Raw genomic sequence first — 22,866 nt, 5'->3', positions numbered from 1 at the left:
AGCCCTAAAAAATTCCACCGCATCATGGATGACAACTTCATGAAAGCTACATCACAGAGTCCCCCCATCAATTAGCCTTCCACCTCCTCTGAATCTTAATATCTTCCCACCTTCTCCTCTGAGTGATCCCTGAGCCTTTGGGGGAGGAGTTTGATGGAGACATCCAATTTAGGGCCAAGCATTCCAAGTTCTCTCACTCTCTTCAGTTATGAGTCTGTGTTACCATTTACTGCAGGAAGCTTCTCTGGACAGGGTTGACATGTCCTATCAGTAAAGCAAAATGTCTCTAGGATTTTTTTTTTTTTTTTTTTTTTGCTATGTTCATTTAACAGAACAGTAACAGTAGTTTTCCCTCTAAGGCCCATAGCCTATATATAGTCTCAGGCTGTTGGACTCATTAACACTTCAGACGTGGATTCCGTCTCACGGAGCAGGCCTTGAACATAACAGTTGCCCTACTATTGAAACAATGTATCCTGCAGACTGGCTGCTGGTATCCGTCAAAGGTTCAGCTGGGTGATGATTACTTTCTCCTCTAGTAGTATATTTAGCATCTTATAGCACTGTGAATGAAGTCAACATGGTAAAGCTTCTAGATGGGCACCAGACTTACCTGTCTATGCTTAGTGACAAAAGTGGTGTGTTCAGCATTGAGGTCTTACCCTCAGCTTGTGGAGAGTAACCAAGAGCCTTCTGAATAGCCTGTAATATTTGAGCAAGTTTTTTGTTTTGTTGTTTTTGTTTTTTGAGGCAGGATTTCTCTGTATAGCCTTGGCTGTCCTGGAACTCACTCTGTAGACCAGGCTGGCCTCGAACTCAGAAATCCACCTGCCTCTACCTCCCAAGTGCTGGGATTAAAGGTGTGCACCACCACCACCTGGCAAAGATTTATTTATGTATTTTATATATGTGAGTACACAGTTGCTCTAAGACACACCAAAAGAGGACTTGAGTTCCCGTTACAGATGGTTGTGAGCCACCATGTGGTTGCTGGGAATTGAACTCAGGACCTCTGGAAGAGTGGTCAGTGCTCTTAACCGCTGAGCCATCTCTCCAGCCCCGAGCAGGTTTACTTAACCCCTTTGATCAATGACTCAAAAATAGTATTCTTCACTTCTGTCACTGGGAGTTTATGTTATCTACTTGGAGAATTATCTCCTTTGTTATATAGTAACTCCATTTAAATCTCATATAGTTTAGTCTATTTCTAAAGTAATAGGCTTCTACATGGCTTTTCAAAAGGCTTTTAGTGTTAGTTGCCTCTCCTCTCTTTCCCTGCTCTCCCCTTCCCCATTTAATCTCATTCCATTTCCCTTTTATCCCTTTATAACTCCATGTTCTATTCCCCTTGTTCGGATGATCCTGTCCTCTACCTTGGTCCTGTATGAAGTACTTAACCTCTGTGGTTATTTGAATTGAAGCTCACATCTAAAGCTTTAAAGCTAAAATCTCTATCTATAAGATAAAACCTGGGTTATTTGAGTTCTGGAATCCCCCATACTACAGGGATATAAAAATGAGTAAACAGTGGTTGTGGGGAGACTATGACCATAAGAACTGCAGGAAAGGTGGATGTTAAGACTGCCAGCTGCCTGAAGGCTGTGCAGAGAAATCCAGGGCTGCAGCTTTTACAAAGTATCAACCGTGTTGGGAGGGAGCATTTCAGTGATGCAGCTCCTTTTGACACATCCTTTTCCTAGTAATACTCCTGTTAGTAAGTACCTAATAAAATGTCATTGGTTCACCAGGTTAAACATTAATAGATTTGTTATTTTTGTCGGTTGTGTGTTCCATTTTTAGAGTGAAAAGGTGTGTGTGTGTGTGTGTGTGTGTGTGTGTGTGCGCGCGCGCGCGTATGCTATGTCTCCCTAGGGAAAGTCTGTCACACAGCAATCTCCATTGGCCTTCAGAGATAGAATGATATACCTAATATTTTAACTAATGTTATAACTAATGTTATACCACCAGTGTATAACATTAGTAACAGATGTTCCACCTCTCCGTTGATATCAAGTAGCATGGGTCACTCATTATTGGGCCCAATCTACCTACCCAGAAAAAAACATGACCACTGTCACCTAAAAGGAGTCACAAGTTAACTAAGCCCGCTTCCTTGCGGTACAAGTCCTTCCCCTCCCTTAACAAAACACCTTGTTTTATCTTAGGAGGGGGCAGAATAGGGGCTGAAACTATATCAGAACCCTGTCATGGTGCTACTGTAAACACTAATAAACCTTTGGCCTGAAGGATTATTCAACTTAACACCTCTGTAAGACCTAATAACTCCTAAAGTGATATACAATCAGGTCAAACTCGCCATAAACCAAAGACATATTTTACAAAAAAAATATGTAGGAAATAAATACTACATAAATAAATAAATAGTAGGAAAAATACTAAAATTCGCATGGACTCTTAAAGGACTTTGAACAGCCAACACAATCTTGAAAAAAGAAAGATTTGCATGAAAGAAATTTTCTGTGTTAATTTAGTAATAAAAACAAATCTTTAGTGTGAAGGCAGGTGGGCTAAGTCTAGAAGACAATGGACTGGCTCTAGAGAGCCCAGAAACATATCTTTATACCCAACAAATGTGCCAAGGCCAAGCAATGAGAAAGAGCAATGCTATCAACAAATGTCCTTTAGCCAACTGGATATGTACTTACATAAGAATGATGTTGAACTCACAATAAATACAATCAACGCCATTAAGTGGTTAATTAGGGCTAGTGAGGTAACTTATCAGGTAAAGGCACTTGCCAAACAAGCCTGACATACAGAGTTCAATCCTCAGGACTCACATCATGAAACAAGAAAACTAGGGCCCACAAGCTGTTCTTTGATTTCCACAAGGTGTCAATACAGATTTTGTGATCCATGTGAAAAGTGCTTTGCTTGTTTGAGCACAATGCCATCTATAGGGAAAAACAAGCTTATAGTGGCCTTAACAATCTTTCCTGTCTTGTGATGATGTAAAACACTTTTGGACATAATTTCAGAGTTGAAGAGGTTCATAAATATGATAGAAATGTAAGCTGGTATTTGTCATGCATCAGAGACAGCCCAATGACTGCAAATTAAATGGTTTCCCAATTTAGTTAAAAGCTGTGATTTTCTGGGTGGCAGCAAGTACCTTGGGAATTCTAAGGCAGTCCATCATGCTGAGCTAACAAGAGTGCCTCACTCAACTTTGTTAATTTGGATTAAAATGGGAAACATTTGGTTTAGCAGCAACTATGCCTCCAACCACTCTGGGTACAGACTTCCAGTTTTGCAGGTCAGAGAGTAAACCTAGAAAACAATGAAATGCAGAAACTATAGAGAACTACATGCGAGGTGAGCATGGACTGCGTGACTAGACTTCAAGGAAGTCATAGGCTGCTCTCCCATGACAGAACGACTGGGCATTGATAGCATGAAGGCAGGTGGATTTAAAACCAGGATCACATTACAGTTCATATTTGCCTGTTATTACCAGAATAGCCTTTGTTCAGAACCTTATCTGTGCCTCGCCTGGAACTTTTAAAATTAAATTAACTAAACTAAAATTGAAAATAAGCAAAGCAATCAGGAAGCAAGAAGAGCCGAGCTACTCAGGACAGAGAGTGAGCAAGGCCTGGCTTTGTCATACTGATTCATCATTAGGTAATCCTCAAGAAAGCAGGGTGACCACATGGAGACACAAGGAGAGCTGTCTAACTTAGAGACATTAAAAAAGAAGCAAGCCCATAATGAGGCTGGGATGCAAGGAATTGCTTGGGGAATTGGTCTCAAGATCAAACAGAAGCAGAGAGAGTACAACAGAGTGGTGAGGGGAAAGAAGGAAGGAAAGAAGAGACAGACACAGACAGGCAAGCAGGCAGAGACAGATGGGGAGGAGAGCTATGTTTGTGGTAAACAATGTCTAATATTTAGGGGAACCTCTGATATTTAAGGGCACTAATACCCACTGACCAATCTTGTTTGAAGAAACAAATACCTTAATGGGGCAGATAGCTTTATTTCAAACCCCAGTGATGGATGTGCTAAGAACAGTGTTTGCTGCACTGTGGGTAAGCAGGGGAAGTCGCCCAGTTCCAACAGCCTTTCAAAATGGAGTACATTCTGTTTCCTGCCTCCTTTCAACCTTTCTTCACTTCTTTGTTTCTTTTCCTTCTTGTCTTCTTACTCCCTTTTTTTCTTTCTTCCCTTCCTTCCTTTCTATTTCTTGTCTTAGTTTGCTCATCTTTTTTCTGCTATGTTGTTGCTGCTGGACCCTATGTTTTCATTTAGTAAATGCTACTCTTAACACCTTGTATGACACCTGTGAAGCAGTGTTTCATAGTCTGACTTAGTCTTTACATACAGATGATGTGATGTTTGGGGAATGACATTATTTATCTATTCTAAGTGCCTATTGCTAGTCCCTGCAGTCCTGTCTATCTGTCTCTTGTCCGTCCCTGAGTGTGGCTCTCACTCCCTATTTCATACATTCTTCTCACTTAAGGAAGGACCCAAGCATTCCTAGATGCCTCTCCTTGGCTCCTCGTGCTGTCTGGAAATATTCTTAATGGTTTCCAAGCTTATCTTTATGCTTCATGTCCTTCAGGACAACAAGAGTCTGAAGCATTTGTACACACAGCTACCCTCCACTGGTAAGGACTCCCTTTGGAGACTCAAAATTCCTCTTCTGAACCCCACTGTAATAGAAGAGAGTGATTTCCCACAACCCCCAAAAGAGAAAGCCTAAGAGATGTGTTAAGCCTGTCAGGAAGTCACAGTAGGCCAAGCTGCTCACTGCATTTTCATTGCTAGGAGGTGCGAAGGGGATTCAACAGAATTGACTACTAAAATTTTAACACTAAACACAAATTGTATATTTGTTTATTTATACCTTTGCTTTATACTTATTATAAGACTTGCTGCTTCCAAGAAACTGATTTTCACCTCTGTGGGGGTTCAATGACTTCTATTGAGGATATGCTCTGCAGAGAAGACTAAAATGCTCAAATGCCTCGTTCTTCTAACTCGTTTTTTGAGGTCGAGTATTTCTGAGCACCTCTAGACTGAAATCCCTTGGATGTTTGACAGTGGACTCTGCAGTATGTATATGCTGTTTCACGGCTTTTGTTAAATGTATTCTTGAACTAAATAGACATTCTAGAATGCTTTAGTTCATTTATCCATAATTACGTACAAAAGAGGTTGAAGAGCTAACAAAAGAGGTCCTTCCAAGGCAAAATGAGAAGTGCTGGTTTAAATGTCAGCTGTCCAGAAGCTCATGTGTTTAAACACCTGATCCCCAGCTGTTGGTATTTTTTTGGAAAGATTGTATGTGGAAGCTTCAAGCAACAGAGTCCAGAACCTGCTGGATTGGAGGAAGTGGCCCACTGGGGACATGCCTTGAAGCTTTCTAGCCCATTTTCACTTCCTGTTTGTTTTTGGCTTCTGACTTCTGATGCAATATGACCAACTGACTTCCCTTCCTTCTGTCATCACAATGATGGATTCTATCCCGTGGAACTATAAACCAAAATAAATGCTTCCTTTTTTAAAACTGTTCCATGTCAAGTGCTTGCTCACAGCAATTAAAAATAAAAAACAGAAACAGAGAAACAGAAACAGAAATTCTTTGCTTTGATTGGCTTAAAGTCCAGAATCTATTCTACACATATGAGACTGGTCCTAGTTCTCTCATATTTGGCTCAGCTCTAGCTGTTTGTAACTGACTGGCTTAGTTCTCTTTGACCTCCTAAAATGAGCCTGCTATATGTTCAATATCACTCTCCCAGAGGATGGGTCCTAGCTCTGAATATGGAGGGCACTGAAATGACTGGGAGAGTGCAGAAGAACTCTCAACAGAAAGACCCAAGTACCTCTGAAAACCTTTCTCAGGTCTGTAGGGCAAGAACTGTGTCTAACAGGAATCAGCCACCCCTCTGCAGTCCATTGACTTGGGGCATCAGAGGGAAGGAAGCACCAGACTCTTGTGAATTCTGCCAGGTTCTGCATGTTCTACAAGCCAGGTCGTATCAAAATTGCATGACCTGGGGTTCTTTGGTTAGGAGTTTAGCGCTGGTGTTATGAACTTCCTTGTCTTTGATATTCCTCTCAAAGATATATGCTACTTTGGTTTGATGAAATCAATGTTAATTTATAGCCATTAAGTGATCAAAAATAAATTGTGAATTCAAATAAATTTGCATCTGGTGATTAATCCTTTTTTACTTCATCCAAATGCCATTATCACACAAAGTTTTCAGGTGATACGAACAAGAGATTCTACAGGTCAAAGGCAGGGCTTAAGTTGTGATGGTATGATCCAAGGCTTGCCTACACTGAGATATCGTCTCATCGGTGCCTATAAAAGATGAAGAGTTAACTAAAGGCAACAACTTGTTTCAGAGAGAACTAAAATTACTCATTCCTTAATGTTCACCTTGGAAGCTATTTAAAACCTGTCCAAATTTATGGAAGATCCTTAGGCATGGATAGGACCACAGAGGCATTGAGACAGCTAGAAGGAAAACAAGAGAAGATGATATTACAGAGTGAGATTGTCTTCTTTTAAACTGGGTGAACATTTCTCACAATAATTCTGTCATTTGAGCTATTTTCTCCCTCCTGGACCCAAAATCTATTTGGGGGGATGATGCACCTTTTGGCTGACGATGCATCTTTCTCTGATATCGCAAGATTACCAATGACTTCATTTCCTTTATAGCTTTCCACCATCACCTTAGAACTAGCTGAAATTCAAGTGATTTCAGTTAATCCTACAGCTGTATTTTCATTGCTTATGAAAAATAGATCCTGAGATGGTAAATCTGAAAATCATACAGCAAAGTGTTTTGTAGTCCCCCCTGAGCTACCCGGGTAGACACCTGGGAATGACAAGAGAGCCATATCGAATCCCATACACAAAATGAGCATCACAGAATTTGACCTTGTGCCACTCACTACTTTTTATGGTCACGGCTCCACTCATTCCTCAAATACCTTAGCAAGCTTCTCCTGCCTTTTCCCAACTCCCCATTGTCTATGGCTTGCTACCTACAATATATTTTTCCTGAGCTCTGCTTGAACGCTATTACTGTGTTCTTAAGATACAAATACCTCTAACCAGCACTGACCTCCAAGTAACAATTCAATCTTTTTACTCTCTCATCCATGTCTATTTACAGTTATCCCTGTACTAGCAAACCATGACAAGGAAACTCTCCATCACTTTAATGGGGAAAACTGAAACGCAGGTGTATATTTGCATAAACTTGTGGGCAATTACCACTTTCAGTTTTTTCAAAAGGATGTTATCCCCAGAAGGGTCAAAGATGTTTTTCAGCTTGTTTAATGTTTCTGTGTTTCCTCTCATTTCCTAGGGTCAAGGATAAGATAGGAGAGTCTGTGGCATCAGCAGGCACTAGGGCTGTCTATCAAGAATGAGAGAAGGTTGACAACATCAAGTGGCTAACAGGTGACAATTCAGGAATACACATATAATAACATGCAGCATTGCTGGGTACTAAGGAAGCCTAGCACTAGCTGTTTAATTGCTTGGGGGGGTCTTATGGTAAGGAAAGCCTCCAGCTAGGTCACAATATTTCAAGTGTGGAGTAAAAAACATTTAGGTTACAAGGATGAAAATAAACCTGCCTCAGATACCCTGCATTCCTATAAAGATATAGATTACAGTACCACTCCTTCTGGGTTACTGAGGTGCCTCTACCTAAAATGGCGTTTATCTGTGTGCAGCTCTAGTTCTTTGGAAGGACAGATGCAGATGAACTCAGAATGTGTTCAGTCCAGAAACACTTGCCTTTGTAGCATATTACACTGTCTAATTGAACATGGCAAGGTCAGCTGAGCTCTCGTGTACAAAGCTGAAGATGTGCTTGCATACTTATTTGAATTTAGTCTCCTGGGTCTACCAATAAAGTAAATGTCCACAACTAGTGTTTTGTCTATAGTGTATCATATTTTAACTGTATTTGCCATAGGTTAAAGCCTGTCACAGACAAGGAGACAGATACATCAGCATGTATAAAGAGAACAGAAGACCAAAACATATGAACAGGTAACCGTGGTCTTTCACAGATTGCCAGGCGTGGCTCCCAGGACCACAGCCTTTGTGAACACAGGCCTCAGCCCTACTTCCTCACTAGGAAAGAAAAGTGTGAGCTACCATGCATCCTTACCACTATTTCCGTAGTCCTTAGCTTACCAGCTACAGGTACAGGCTCCTCAGTGGTGATAAACTTGGTTACTCTTTATTAGCCAGCAAACATCACACACAACGTTATCACAAAGAACTATAAGCCAAGGTATGCCTTCCAGATTGTCCTTTAAACAGAATATAGAACAATGTACTGAGGATTATATCCATGCCATTTTAGCAACTGGGACATTTCTCATTTTCTCTAGAACAGTACATGATACAATGTATTGCTCACTGTTTTTAAACATAAAATTTAAAAAAAAAATGTGATTCGGTTTTGTTTGATGAAACTTTCAGTCATTCCAAAAAAAAAAAAAAAAAACACACTTTTAGATTCTAATGAACATTGTGGGGTTTTCAAAACAAAGGAATCTTCTGAAACACAGGTAACAGCATTCCAATGGACATCTCCTTTGCATCTTCTGGAGTTCTCTCGCCCCATTCTGATTTGTTTCTCACTGGTCCTTGCAGCACCTACTATCATACCATCCAATGATACAGTTTTATTCATGTAAAACAGATATAAAGCCCACTCTTTCTCTACCTCTTGTCTGTTTATTAATTTTTTAAATTAATTATTTTAATTATTATTCCAGGGAAGTGGTGGCGCACGCCTTTAATCCCAGCACTTGGGAGGCAGAGGCAGGTGGATTTCTGAGTTCAAGGCCAGCCTGGTCTACAGAGTGAGTTCCAGGACAGCCAGGGCTACACAGAGAAACTCTGTCTCAAAAAAAAAACAAAAAAAAATTATTTTAATTATTTACCTCCCAAATGTTGCCTCCTCTCAGTCCCCTCCCCCGAGTTTTTCACACTATTCCCCCCAGGCATCCCCCTTACCTGGGACATCAAGTCTCTACAGGATTAAACACATTCTCTTCCACTGAGGCCAGACAAGGCAGTCCTCTGCTACATATATACTGGGTGCCTTGGATCAACCCTGTGTATGCTCTTTGGTTAGTGGCTTAGTCTCTGGTAACTCCAAGGGGTCCAGGTTAGTTGAAACTGTTGGTCTTCCTATGGGGTCATCCTCCCCTTCAGCTCCTTCAATTCTTCCCATAACTCTTCCATAGGGGTCCCTGATCTCAGTCCAATGGTTGGTTGTAAGTATCTGCATCTGTCTCCCTCAGCTGCTGGTAGAGAGCCTCTCAGAGGACAGCTATGCTCGGCTCCTGTCTGTAAGCACACCATAGCACCAGTAGTAGTGCCAGGGTTTGGTGCCTGCCCATGAGATGGATCCCAAGTTGGGAAGGTCACTGGACAGCCTTTCCTTCAGTTTCTGCTCTATTTTTGTCCCTGCATTTCTTTTAGGCAGGAAAAAATCTGGGTCAAAACTTGAAAAAGGGTTGGGGACCTCTGTCCCTCCACTGGAAGCCCTGACTATGTGCTGGAAGTGGCCTCCTCAGGTTTCATCTCCTCACTGTTGGGTATTTTGGCTAAGGTCACCCCTATAGAGTTCTGGGAGACTCACATCCCAGGTCTCTGGGACTTTCTAGAAGATCCCACCCCCACCCCTATCTCCTCTCCACCCCTACCCCCTGCAGCTGTGTATTTCCATTCATTCTTCTGGCCATCTGGGCTTCTTTCCTGTCTCTCCCCCACATACCTGATCCTGCCCCCTTTTCCCTTTTCCCTCCCCCTCCCACCCAGGTCCCTCCCTCCCTCTGACTCCCATGATTATTTTATTCCCCCTTCTATGTGGGATTGAAAAACTCTCACTTGGGCCTTCTTTTTTGTTTAACTTCTTATGATCTGTGAGTTATATCATGGGTATTCTGTACTTTTGGGCTAATGTTGTGATACATACACACACACACACACACACACACATTGGTGACAGAAGGCTCAACAGGGCCTCACAAGTAGTAAGCATGTGTTCTACATCTAAGTCACATCTCCAGCTATTATGTAATAGTCTTTAAAAATTCACTTCTGTGTCCATACTGTATTCTAGATCTGTTCATCTATGGAGACATAATGAAGTCTTATTTGTAAACATGTAAACATTTGTCAACATTGGTAAACATAAAGCACTTCCATTCATAACAATTCTTTGCTTCATATATATATTTATATTACAATGTTTGTGGATTTATGACTCATGCTATATGATTCAATCATCATAATATTTTGAACACTGTTTCCACCAATTTTATTGATATAGAGTAAACAAATTTTCATATTTTGAAGTATACATGTGTATATATATATACATACAGAATATATATATATATTAGAATTAATACTAGATTTAATACTAGAATTAATGTCATTCAAATTTCTATCACCTCATATACTTATAATTCTGTAAGGTGAGAACATTCAAAACCTAATCATACAACAAACTCTAAGTATTCGGGGGTATTAGAATGTATGAGTCCATTCTAGGCATTAGACTTCCAGAAGGTTTTGATTTTATACAACTAAAAGATGTACTGTGTAAATCTATTTCCCTTTCTCTTACCCATGCCCTGGCATCCCTCATCGTACTATTTCTCTGTGGCTTTGACTTAAGCATAAATTTCATGGGTGAGTAACATAATGCAGACTTTGTTGTCCTGTGCTTCATTATTTTATTTAGTAGAACACTCTCCAAGTTGACCCTTGTTGAAACAAAGCCAGAATTCTTTTCTTTATTAAGGCTAAGCAATACAGAGTGTGTGAGATATAAATAAAAATGCGGATAATTGCACATTTTCTGTGCCCATTTCCCCATCAGTTGACACTTAGGTTGGTTCCAATGCGTGGTTACTGAAAATAGTGCTGCAGTGAACACTGGCTTTACTTTATTTGCATTCATTTCCTTCATGCCTTCATTTTGACCTTAGTCATTTGACTTAAGCAATTCTTATGAAAGATATATAAATGACTTTCATTTTCTTAATCTAGTATGGCAAGAACTGAGTGTAGCATATTTAAAGGAATGAGTCGGTAGTCTCTCTCAGCTTTACTCCAAATTCTTTCTGTTTCTTTCCTCAATGCTTTCTGGTGTTATAACTCACTATGCATTAGTTACTTTTCCAATTCAGTAATAGTTACCATTCCTTTCTTCTCATAGTTGAAAAATTGCTCCTACAGAAGAAAGAAACAAAACTTAAGAGAACAAATAGATGATTTTCAAGCTCAATAAGGTCAACAGGACAGTTTATATTTTTAATGATTTTTGTCCTTTCTTCTCACTGAATGCTTCTACTTTACCTCCTCACTGTGGCCTCCCTCTTCTGATGCACTGATGACTTCTAGATTTGTCTGATGTGGCTCAGTGCACAGTCAATAGCAATTACAGTTTTAGCTTTCCTGATTCATCATTCATTTTGTTTCAGGTGACCTATGAGCTATTTAAATTTAAATGTGTTACATTTCATTGTTCACAATTGCTTCCTGTGTGCATCTTTCTCATCTTGCTCAGAGGTTTGAGGATTAATATCAAATATTTTCTCAGACATAAAATACATGTGGTGTTAGTGTGTATGTATGAATTCTGATATCGTTTCCTATTTTCTTATGAGATGAAAACATTGCAAGCCAAGAATCCTATATAAACAAAGAATGCCACGTTAAGCCAATATTTCCTTCTGCCTGTGTGGTAGCCCTGAGAAGATAATAAATAAAAACGGCATGGCAGTTCCTTCTAAAGAGATATCTATCCTTCCTTTGAGTTTCTCGAGTTTTCTAGCCAAAATCCTTTGTATATGGGTTTTAAGGAATATGAATAAATTATGTGTAAGCAGGTATTTTATCATCAATCCATGCTTGAATTGAATGATCCTCAAATACATTTCCAGTCTTGATTTCATGAAAATTTTCCTCTATCAATATTGCTCTTCCTATATATCAATGGTATACACTCATTTATTCATAATTAAGACTTGAACTACTTATTAATTAATTCATAAATACCACATATAATGTTCATTTCTATTAGAATACCATATGTTATCTGTAAATTAAATTTATATATTTCACATAAATAAATACAAACATCTTCCAACTCTCTTCTTTTTCCTCTTAGGATGTCTTTCTTCTTGTATTTTATGTCTGTGATTTAAAAAAATGTTAGTGTAAATCTTACATGGAAGACCAATAATCAGATTAATTATTCATTTACTCAAAAGTTTACATAGGATATCAATGTGTTAAGCTTCAGAGAATGACTTTGTTACTCTTGAATATTCTTGAAAAGAACAGACCTGAGTTGAGTTAATAATTAAGTTGCCATCATTCTCCTCTAGTAGCATTGATTCACTGAATCAATCAATGAATGATTCACTGATTCATTGCTTTGGTAGGATAGAACATACAACAACATGGAGCTATATGCTAATGACCTCCAAAAATAACTTGTACCATGTAAAGAACTACTTAGAATCCCCTACAGAGGTCAAAGCAAGGACAAGTGCTTTCTGGGAAGCTATTGGCCATTTCCTTGGATGTGATAGGAGTACTGAGTGCTGAACCAGACAGTTCTGCATTTATTGTCTGGACGCTCCAGGCAACACCAGTCTCAGCCCTTGCAGTGGAGAAAGACACTCTTAGAGCTGCATCCTGGGCAGTTGCTTGTCCCTGGATTCATCTTTTCTTTGATTCTTCCTTTACTGTGGTCTGAAGTATTTCTCTTTCTCTCACTGCCTTTTTTCTCTCTCTTATCCTTCTCAGCATGTTTATCTCTGAAGACTGAAACCTAGAGCATTGGTAATGGTAGAATTTTGAAAATTGAGGAGGTAATAGAGAGTTTTAAAAATAAGCCAGGCAGTGGCGGCGCACATCTTTAATCCCAGCACTTGGGAGGCAGAGGCAGGTGGATTTCTTAGTTCAAGACCAGCCTGGTCTACAGAATGAGTTCCAGGACAGCCAGGACTACACAGAGAAACCCTGTCTCAAAAAACAAAACAAAACAAAACAAAAAAAAAGACTCCTGATCATCCAGGCTTGTGGACTAAGCAAGCACTGACTCTCATCCTTATCAGTGTTATAACAGCCATCAATTAACAGCCCCAGACCACATACTATAAGCCAACTAACCTATCCTCTTTTAATATGCACTTACAATATTGTTTATGTTCCTCTGAAGAGCCCCAACTAATATACCCCTACAATATGCCGGGAATATCTGAAGCAGAGGGGAGATATTATGAGCATTGGAAGTTGTGACGAAGAGTACTCCTGTAGGATTGAGTTGTAAGAATTCTTGGTCATGAAGATCAGCTAACAAAACTTAACAAGTAGTAGCTGATTGATTGGGTTGTACTTGAACAGTGTTTTCTCCATTCCCAAGAGACAGGGCAATCTCTGAGCTAACATGGCACTTAGAAGCCATAGGAAAATGTTCACCAATGCTGAGCAAAACTGGATTGCCTGAGTTGCCATGGTAGATTATGGGCTGCCTCATTATATCCTGCAAAGGATGGATCTTCAAAATGACTGTGGAGTGCTGAAAACTTAGCCAAGCAGAAACCATAACATAATTGTGCTTGCTGTGCTGAAGAATCTTTACTAAAGCAGACTAATGGGTAAATTAGATGCAGCCAGTCCATACTGTTGTGCTTTTGGTCTTTGGAACCTGTGAAAAGATACAATACACACTCCTGGGTAAAACTCCATTCACATGGAATAGACAGTAATATGAGTTTATGAGGTGTGACAGCAGATCTTCACTGCCAAAGTATGATCAAAAAGCAGAGCCATGTGGATATAGGAAGAACTTATTAATGTACTATATTTATGTCAACAGAGCTAGGCTGTGTTAGAGGTGGCACACTCGAGGACGTAGAAAATAAAAGAGAAGTGCTTTCAAGACATACGCACACGCTCTTTATAGAATATCTAAGGACTTGGTGGTCACATGGTGCTCAATGTTCAAAGAAAAATAACAATTGCTACATTTTGTATGCATCCTTACAAAAAAAGGAAACAAAACAACTTTCAATATTTAGAGCTTTGCATTTGTAACTTGACTTTCATCTGACCCATAAACTGGTACAAAAGGCCACCAGTTTTAAGTGGTACTTACAGAAGAAAAGTGTTCTTTGCAAGTCTGGCCTGTGATGCAAGCAGCTTTAGATCTTCCAACCAATGACTGTGCAGACAGTTGCAGCCTGTAATGTAGCATTTTCCTCTGAATTGAAGCACTCCATCTTGGAAGGAAGTTATTAAGACTCAGGAAATAACCAAACTTACATGTCACAGAAAATAAGAATCACTAGGTCCCTCCCCAAGGTTACATAAGCAGTAATATAGCTGCCAAGGATTCTGATTACTAGACTTGTCTGTGTGGAGACCATTCAGGGTTGCAGCTTTCCTGAGCAGTGACTCATGGTGTCCTTCCCCCCCCCCCCCGGGGATGCAGCTACAAATTGAATCATCCTTGCTGTATGTGACTCCTTATCTATGTTCCTGTGACTTGTGACAGTAAATTCTTCACCTAGACCTATGCAGAATTCATCCTTTGGTGTGTTGTTGGTGCCCTGTGGTGAATAGATGGGTATTTGTTCATGTCATTCAGGGAAACCCAGAGAACACAATGGTATGAATTGTTTCATTGTAGAGTTTATGAAGAACTTCTGAGGTTCTAAAATCACCTCATGTCATCTTCAGTTGATAATTAGACACCTTCAAAAGTTGATTCCTGACAGAACAGGATGCTGGAAATAGAATTTTGGTCACAAAAAGCAACCTTAGAGGGGTTGCATAGCAGATATCCTACGTATCAGATATTACATTATGAAGTAATGAGAAACAATTTTATGGTTGATGGTTGCCACAAAACATGAGAAGCTGTATTAAAGGGTCGCAGCATTAGGAAGGGTGAGGTCCACCACAGAGGAATGCAACCAGGACAAACACACACACACACACACACACACACACACACACATTCCTTTCTGTCTGGTGTCAGAGACAGCTTGACCACTGACTGTGTATCAACCAGCACATTGTTCTGTGGAAGTCTCTATCTGATTGTTTACCCCCAAATAAACTATGGGCTTTCCAGGCACTTGTCTCAGCATAAACTGTGGAACATGTAGTGCCCTTTAACATAATTTAGCAATGCCAAAGAGGCAGTTTATGTTAATGGAAACAGCATCATAGAAACTGGAAAATCACACCCTCATAGAAGCACAAGGAGGGGGGATGGGATAAGGGGTTCCTGGATGGTGGGGGGAATGGGATAAGGGGATAAAATTTGAAATGTAAATATTACAACCAATTTTTAAAAGGGGGAAAAAAGAAAAGTTGTTAGAACCAACATCTTTAAAAAATATGTCAGCCTTCTAGGAAAAAAAATTTTTTTCTTGATACTAAAACTTGTTCTGAGAATTGTATATTGCAGAATACACAGCCTTGGTGTATCTACTCATTAAGCATACTGAGCAGACCTGCCCAAACCTCCGATGTCCTGGAATTCCATTTGGATGCAGTGAAGACACAGCGTCAGAGGCTTATCAATTTACTCTCCCCCCTCCCAATATCTCAACGCCCGTAATCAGCTTGAAGAAGTTAAAGAAGAGTCAGTGCCCCTATTCCCTGGGCTTGGGGACTAAGGTGGTTAATATTGGTCTGTCTTTCTAGGGAAAAGTAGTGGTTTTGTTGGAACAGGGAGGATTAGCTAGGACTTATTGCATAGCCATAACCTATTGGTAGAAATCTGTATAATTAATATCAAGATGAAGGTATAATTTCTTAAATGGTACAAAATTTACTTTGATTTCAAATTTAAGGTTTTCATTGGTACGAGCTTCTTATTAATATAAAAGTGAGATGAATATTGATACTCTCATGGGCATTGTGCCTGTATAACACATTTAGGAATACAAGGCCTAGACACAGTCCTTTTTTAATTTTTCTAACTGATTTGGGACGGTTAACCTATGAGTTAAGGGACTATAGCATGGCTTTGAGTTTATTGTTAGGAGGTTTCCCATATTTTATTTAGAAATAGCTGAGAGGAGTGAACAGACAACAGTCCAGGTTACCTTACATGGATAGTTGGTTTTCAAAACATCAGAAGTCCATAGAATTGACGTTACAAATATTTCTATATTAATGTTCATTTTGATTAGAGACATGTCTGCTCCTGACAGCTTCCTGTCATGGATTCTAAGAAGAAATTGAGTATCTTTGGAGCTACTCCAGTTGTGTGGTGACAGCCACTAGGCAAGAATTACCTCTTTCCATCTACAGACAAATTACTGTCCAGAAAAGGACACACTTGCAGAATAGTCGACTGATTATATCTGCCTAGACAGAGTAATCAGCCATTAATAATGTCAAAGTATCTATAGCTACCTCCCTGCAGTATAACTCCTCCCACGCTCTGAAGCTGAAGTTTCACTTAGACTCCAAGTGCTGTGGGTGATATTAACAACCCTTTCACCTGAGGGAAAATCTGATTCTACCCCTTTCTCAAACCATATCTTTCTCTACATGAAAACCAGCAAAAGTAACCATTTGCTTTATCACTGTTGTTCCAAGTTATTTCTAACCCAGTATAACTAGTCACAATTACTGAGTGTCATTTGTCTAACATTACAAAAATGGGAAGAGTAGTTTTTAAATTAAGCCCAAAATGCATTATACACATGATGTTGCCCCTGAAGAGCAATCTTCAGTCCCATATACTGCCTCCAAGGTTCATTGAAAACTAATATCCAGCCTCCACATAATCTAGTCACCCAACCCCCAGTTATCCAAACACAGTAAGGGCATGTTTATGTAAAAAGACTTCAACCAGAATGTGTCTACCAGTTTTATCATAATAAGCCATATCTAAGAACATCCCAAATGTCCATCAGTGGATAATTTATTTAACAAATCATAGCATATTTATACAGTGAATAATATTTAGCAATAAGGAAGAATAATCTATAAATATGGCAACATGGATAAGTCTCCATGTGACTGAAAAAAGGGAGTCAAGAGATGCACAACCTTCCACCCAGCAGCAGAACACAGATTCTGCACATAGTGAGCAGGGAATTCGAGAGCAGAGACCATGTTCACTCACAATACAATTCTTATCATATTTTGCAATGCCAAAATACTTTTTATTGGTTAAAAGATTTTTAACCATGATAGTATAAAATCAGTTATTGATAATAGCACAGTTGGAAAAAGTCACAAATATATGTAAATAACCAACACCGTGGAACAAACAGTAAGTCAAAGGTAAAATGAAAAAAGATATTTAAAAGAATCATTAAAAGATTTAAAATGAATACAAATTACCAAAATGTATGTGATATATTCAAAGCAGAATTTGTAGGTAGAGATGCCTAAAAGAGGGTAAACGAAAGATCTCAAGACAACAACCTAAAGATGCACCCCAAGAAAGTAAACCTAAATTAGGCCCAAGTCATCAGAAAGTCAGAAACGACCAAGATATTTGCAGGTATTAGAAAAATAGTGGAAACAATCAGATTAAGTCTGATTTTTATTTAAGATAAAGAAAACTTCTATTATTTTTAGCCTAAGAACAAGAGACTTAATAAGACTGTAAATGAAAGAGAGGGCAATTCAATTCAACCAATATCACAAAACATGAGGATCAAATAAGCTGCTATAAAAAAATTTACATCAACAAAATGTATCACCTAAGAGAAATGATAAATTCTTAAAAGTATACAATCTGACAGGGAATCACTATGAAGAATGCAGAATAAAGAAGTAAGGAAATTAAATCAGTAATCAAAAATCCCTCAAAAAATCTCAGAACCTCACGATTTCACCATTGTGTTATAATAAATATTAAAGAAGTAATATTAATATTCTTCTTTTGAGACATGGTCTCTGTGTAGCCCTGGCTGTACTGAAACTCACTATGTAGACCAGGCTGATCTTGAATTCACAGAGATCCATATGTGAGTTTGAGGCTCTAGCGGGAGAGTCCATAATGGTGGAAAAAAAAAAAACAAAACATGGTGGCTGAAGCTGAGATCTCAGGGCTAACATCTTGAAATATAAACAGGAAGAAAGAGAGCAAATTAGAACTGGTGGAGTCTTTGAAATCCCAACTCCAATCCCAAGTGTTATACGTCCTTCAGCAAAGCTTCCCCAAATAGCCACCATATGGGGACTAAGTGTCCAATGTCTGGGCTATGGGGAATATCTCATTCCAACCACCACAAAACTTTAAATAGCATTTACTTGCCTGAATTTCCTAGCCATCACTATCAACACTATGTTGGAAAGAAATGGTGGTCTTGATTTTAAAAGAAACTTTCATTTCCTTGCTGTTGAAAATTCACCATGGGAAGCCCTTGTCGTGGACAGTTGTTATTATGCTCGAGAGCTATTTTTCTGTGCTTTTCCTCTGTGTGTAATTGGTTGAGTATTTTAACATAAAAGGATGTTGAATTTTTTTCAAGTGCTTTCCCTGCATCTACTATAATGATCATGCCAGTTTTTCCTGTATTCTGTTAATATATCACATTTATTTATGTATGTTGACTCATCCTTGTATCCTGAGCATAAATCTCGCCTAATCACTGCCTGTATTACTTTTGTCATGTGCTGTTGAATTCAATTTTCTAGTAGTTTTGAGGATTTTTTGAATCTGTGCTTATCAGGGATAATGGCCCGTGCTTTTCTTTCCTTGTAATGTCTTTGTTTGGCTTTGGGTGTCAGATGATGCTGGTCTTGTAAAATGAGTTTGACTATTGTTCTAGTTTGCTTTCTGGTGCTGTGATAAACACCATAAGACACGCAACCAAAAGCAACTAGGGGAGGAAAGGGTTTATTTCATTTTTTAGGTTAGAGTCCCTCATCCAGGAAAGTCAGGCTGCAGATCCAGCAAGGAAGAGATTTGAAATAGAAGCCACAAAGAAGTCTATTTATATTCTCTTAGACTAATATTCAGCTGCCACTGTTCTATAGCCCAGGCTCCCCTACCTAAGGTTGGCCCCATTCATAATGAGCAGCTGTTCCAGACACCAAGCCTTGGTTCTATTACCATGGACTCCACCCTCTAGAACCTCAAACCCCAAATAAGCCCTTCCTTCTATAAATTGCATTGGCCATGGTGTCTTACAAAAGCAACAGGCAAGTACCTAATTTGGTATCCTTAGGGTTAACGCCTTCTGCACTTTTTTCCATCCACTTTGCCATGGCTATTGTTCTTGTCTTTATCTAGCTCATGTTGTGTTAGCAAGACTTTATGAATGGAACTTCTGATGTCTCTAGTAGTCACAATCTCGTGACAAATTCCCTGTTCCTGGCTCTTAAAATCTTTCTGCCACCTCTGCCACAATGGTCCCTTGAGCCTTAGGTACAGAAGTTGTGTTGTTGTTTCATTGGAACTGGGCTCCACACTCTCTATTTGATTAGTTGTGATTTCCTTCCATGATCTCCATCTGGTTCAAACAGAAGTTGTCTTGATGAGGGGTGAAAATTACTCTTAGCTGTAAATAAATATTTAAAATACAGATAGGAAGTATCCTCGTACATTAAGGTGGCAATTATAGATTCTTGTCCAAGATTTATGACTTCGTTTATGCTATACAAAGAACTAGAGTCATCTAACTAATGTTAAGAGCAAGAGAAATATAGTCTTCCCCATGGAAGAGCATACTGGATGGTAAACCAATATCTATTTGTCAACCTAAAAAGCATTTAAATACAGGTAACATGCAAACTGAACAGGTTACATTTATATATTCATGAAGACATATAACACCATTTAAAGAAAAAGAAGCCATAGATTTAAAAGAGGGTAAGGCAGGGGATGGGGAGATATGTGGGAGTGTTTAGAAGGAGGAAAAGGAAAGCGGAAATGATATGATTCTATTATAGTCTCAAAAATATTTTTAAAAAGAGACAACTTATGGAATGATAGAAAATATTTTGTCTCATCTTACCATTTCATAAGTATATAAAATTCCCTGCAAATGGCCTGCCAGTATATGACAAAACTGAAAACATCATGAGCCATCAGAAAATTCAAAATTATTAATAAAATATTGCCTCATACATGCTATGATATTAGCAGAAAAACAAAATAAATGTAGGCAAGGAGATAAGAGGGGTATTTTGTAGAGTGTTGGAAGGAATGTAAATTCTTATAATCACTATTAAATATGAATGGGAGGTCTTCATAAATTAAAACTAAAGCATCTATACATGTGCTCTGTCAGTGGCACCACATTAGGGTGTTCACGCAAAGGACTTAAGACCAGGGCATTTGCTGTCCCATGGTTACGTGGCAAAATGCACAGAGCCAAAACATATGGAAATACTCTGCTCATCAACAGATACATAGATAGATAAAACGTGTGAATGAGCCAGAGTTTTCCAGAGAAACAGAAATAATATAAACAGATATATGATATCCATCTACCTAGAGATACAGATATGAGCTTTATTGTGAGAAAGGGCTCACACCATCACAGAATCTGAGGAGTCTCTTCATAGGCCATCTATAAGAGAAAGAACAAGGAAGTGTCGTAAGTCTGTCTGTGTCCAAAGCCTGAGAAAAAGGAGATCCGGCAGTGCAGCTCAGCCCAAGGCCCAGAGGAAGCTGGCCCCAGAGTGTGAGAGGAAAGAGAATCCTACTGCTCAAATATGAGTGAAATGCAAAGAAATTTCCCATCTTTCACATCTCTTTCTCCTGGGTCCTGGGAGAATGCATGACGCTTACTCACATTTAAAGTGCAGGTTGCTTGTTCTTTGACTATTTGTGTTCATCGTCTTGCTTGTTCCTTGACTATTTGCACCTATTGTATTGCTAGTTCCTCAACCTAGAACTGATGTTAATGCTTGCATGTAATTGAAATGGTATAAAGTGCAGGTTGTTGTTCGGTCTATCAACACAGTGCTAATTCTTTCGGAACCACTCTCACAGGCATCCCAGATGATTGTTTATGTCAGTTGACTTTTACTGTGAATACACGTGGAAACAATTAATTGCCACAGAAAGTAAAAGAGTTCAGTGTGAAACAGTACAATGCTGGAGCGTGAGTGGCCAGGGCAGCTGAAACACTGGGGAGTCTGGCCAGGTTTGAACAACGTAGGCAAGGCTGCATGGCTGAAGAGTCCCACCAGGACAGTTTTTACCTCTTACATATTCTTGGGAAGGGAGGAGCCTGTTAGAATTGTGAGAGCCTCCCTCTCTGCTACAGAAAAACTGCTAACAAAACAGATCTTGAGAGGGACTCCTGAGAGTGATTACAGCTGCTATGACTCAAGATGACAATGGTCATGTCTAATCCAGAGGAAACAGCTTTAAAATTATCTCCAGTTATTTAGGTTTCTTTCTTAACACATAAAAGTACCCATGACCACGTGGTGGTGATGATCATGTTACCACTTGCTGCTGTCTGAGTAGACCTTCAGGACAGTATGCTAAATAAAAACACTCAAGCATAGAGAAATCAGCACTATGCTACCTATAAGATGTTCCCATCTTAAGACTCACCCAATGTCCTTCCTGTATTTCATTCTTCCTGTTTGTTCTTGCCTCACTGTAACCACTCTGCTACACTACCCTCTCCTTTCTTGCTGCTTCAGTAGGTTCACATTTTCCCAAAAGTGTAATATTCAGTGAAAATCGCAGGAAATGGAACCTTATTATGTTCAAAGTGACAATGGGTATATGCTATTTAGGATCTACATTAGAGAGACACTACATCATCCCCACTTAATGATATTAGTGTTTGTTAATTAAAAAGAATGAGAGATCCCAGTTAGAGTCGAAGGATACCTTGAGCAAGCAGAGGAGGATTTACCTAGGTGATAGGCCACTCCTCCCCCTTGGAAGGCTGCCATCAAGTTGAGACTTCTGGATTAAACTGGGGTCATATTATCAAACTAGCACATTCTCAAGAGAAATTCTGCCTCTCTCTTCTCTTGTCTTCATTGAGTGTCTGTAACTTTTGCCTTCCAGTTTCTGAACCAATGAGATGTAGCAAGTCATTTGTTAGCTAAAATTTCTTTCTGAAGCTCAACAAGCATTTATTTGACTTATAAACTTGTCAAATCTGGAGGGCATACAAGGACTAGACTAGGGTACCTTTCCTCAAGATATTTTCAGTTTTGTAAATGTTGTTACAATATAATTATAGTGTTGTGAATGATTTAAAAAGCAAGACAGCATAAAAATGCTGTTGCCAGGGGCTTTATTGTTTAGGACATGATAAACTATAGTTAAAATAGGGAATATACACCACACACACACACACACACATGAATGTATGAAATGAATCATAACAAACTTGAATTTATTCCAGCAATAAATAGTTTATACACAACTTGAGAATCAATTGATGTAATTTAGTTTACTAGTAGATAAAAGAGTAAAGATGTATGTATGTATGTATGTATGTATGTATGTATGTATGTTATCATTTCACATACAGTAACCTGTGTATACAAGTGTAGTACATTTATAGAGATGGGAAAAAGGCAGTTTTCATTTTAAAGGTGAAAGAGTTTAGCTGACAATATAGATCTGTAGTAGAATATTTCCCTAGCAAGTGCAAGGCTATACATAGTGTCAATCAAACAAAACAAAACAAACAAACAAACAAACAAAAACCCACTACACTAGAGATATTAGTTTGGAAGTTAAAAGAAACAGGAACCTTGAAAAGTCTATTTAATTCCACATTTAAAAAGATAAGTGCCTGGATCTTCCTGAATGAAATAAAACGAAGCCCTGACGTATTCTAGCATGTAAAAATTTT

The sequence above is a fragment of the Arvicanthis niloticus genome, chromosome 2 (assembly GCF_011762505.2).
Source record: "Arvicanthis niloticus isolate mArvNil1 chromosome 2, mArvNil1.pat.X, whole genome shotgun sequence".
In the NCBI taxonomy this organism is placed as follows: domain Eukaryota; kingdom Metazoa; phylum Chordata; class Mammalia; order Rodentia; family Muridae; genus Arvicanthis; species Arvicanthis niloticus.
The sequence above is the reverse complement of the archived record's forward strand: the minus strand, read 5'-3'. Positions refer to the sequence as shown.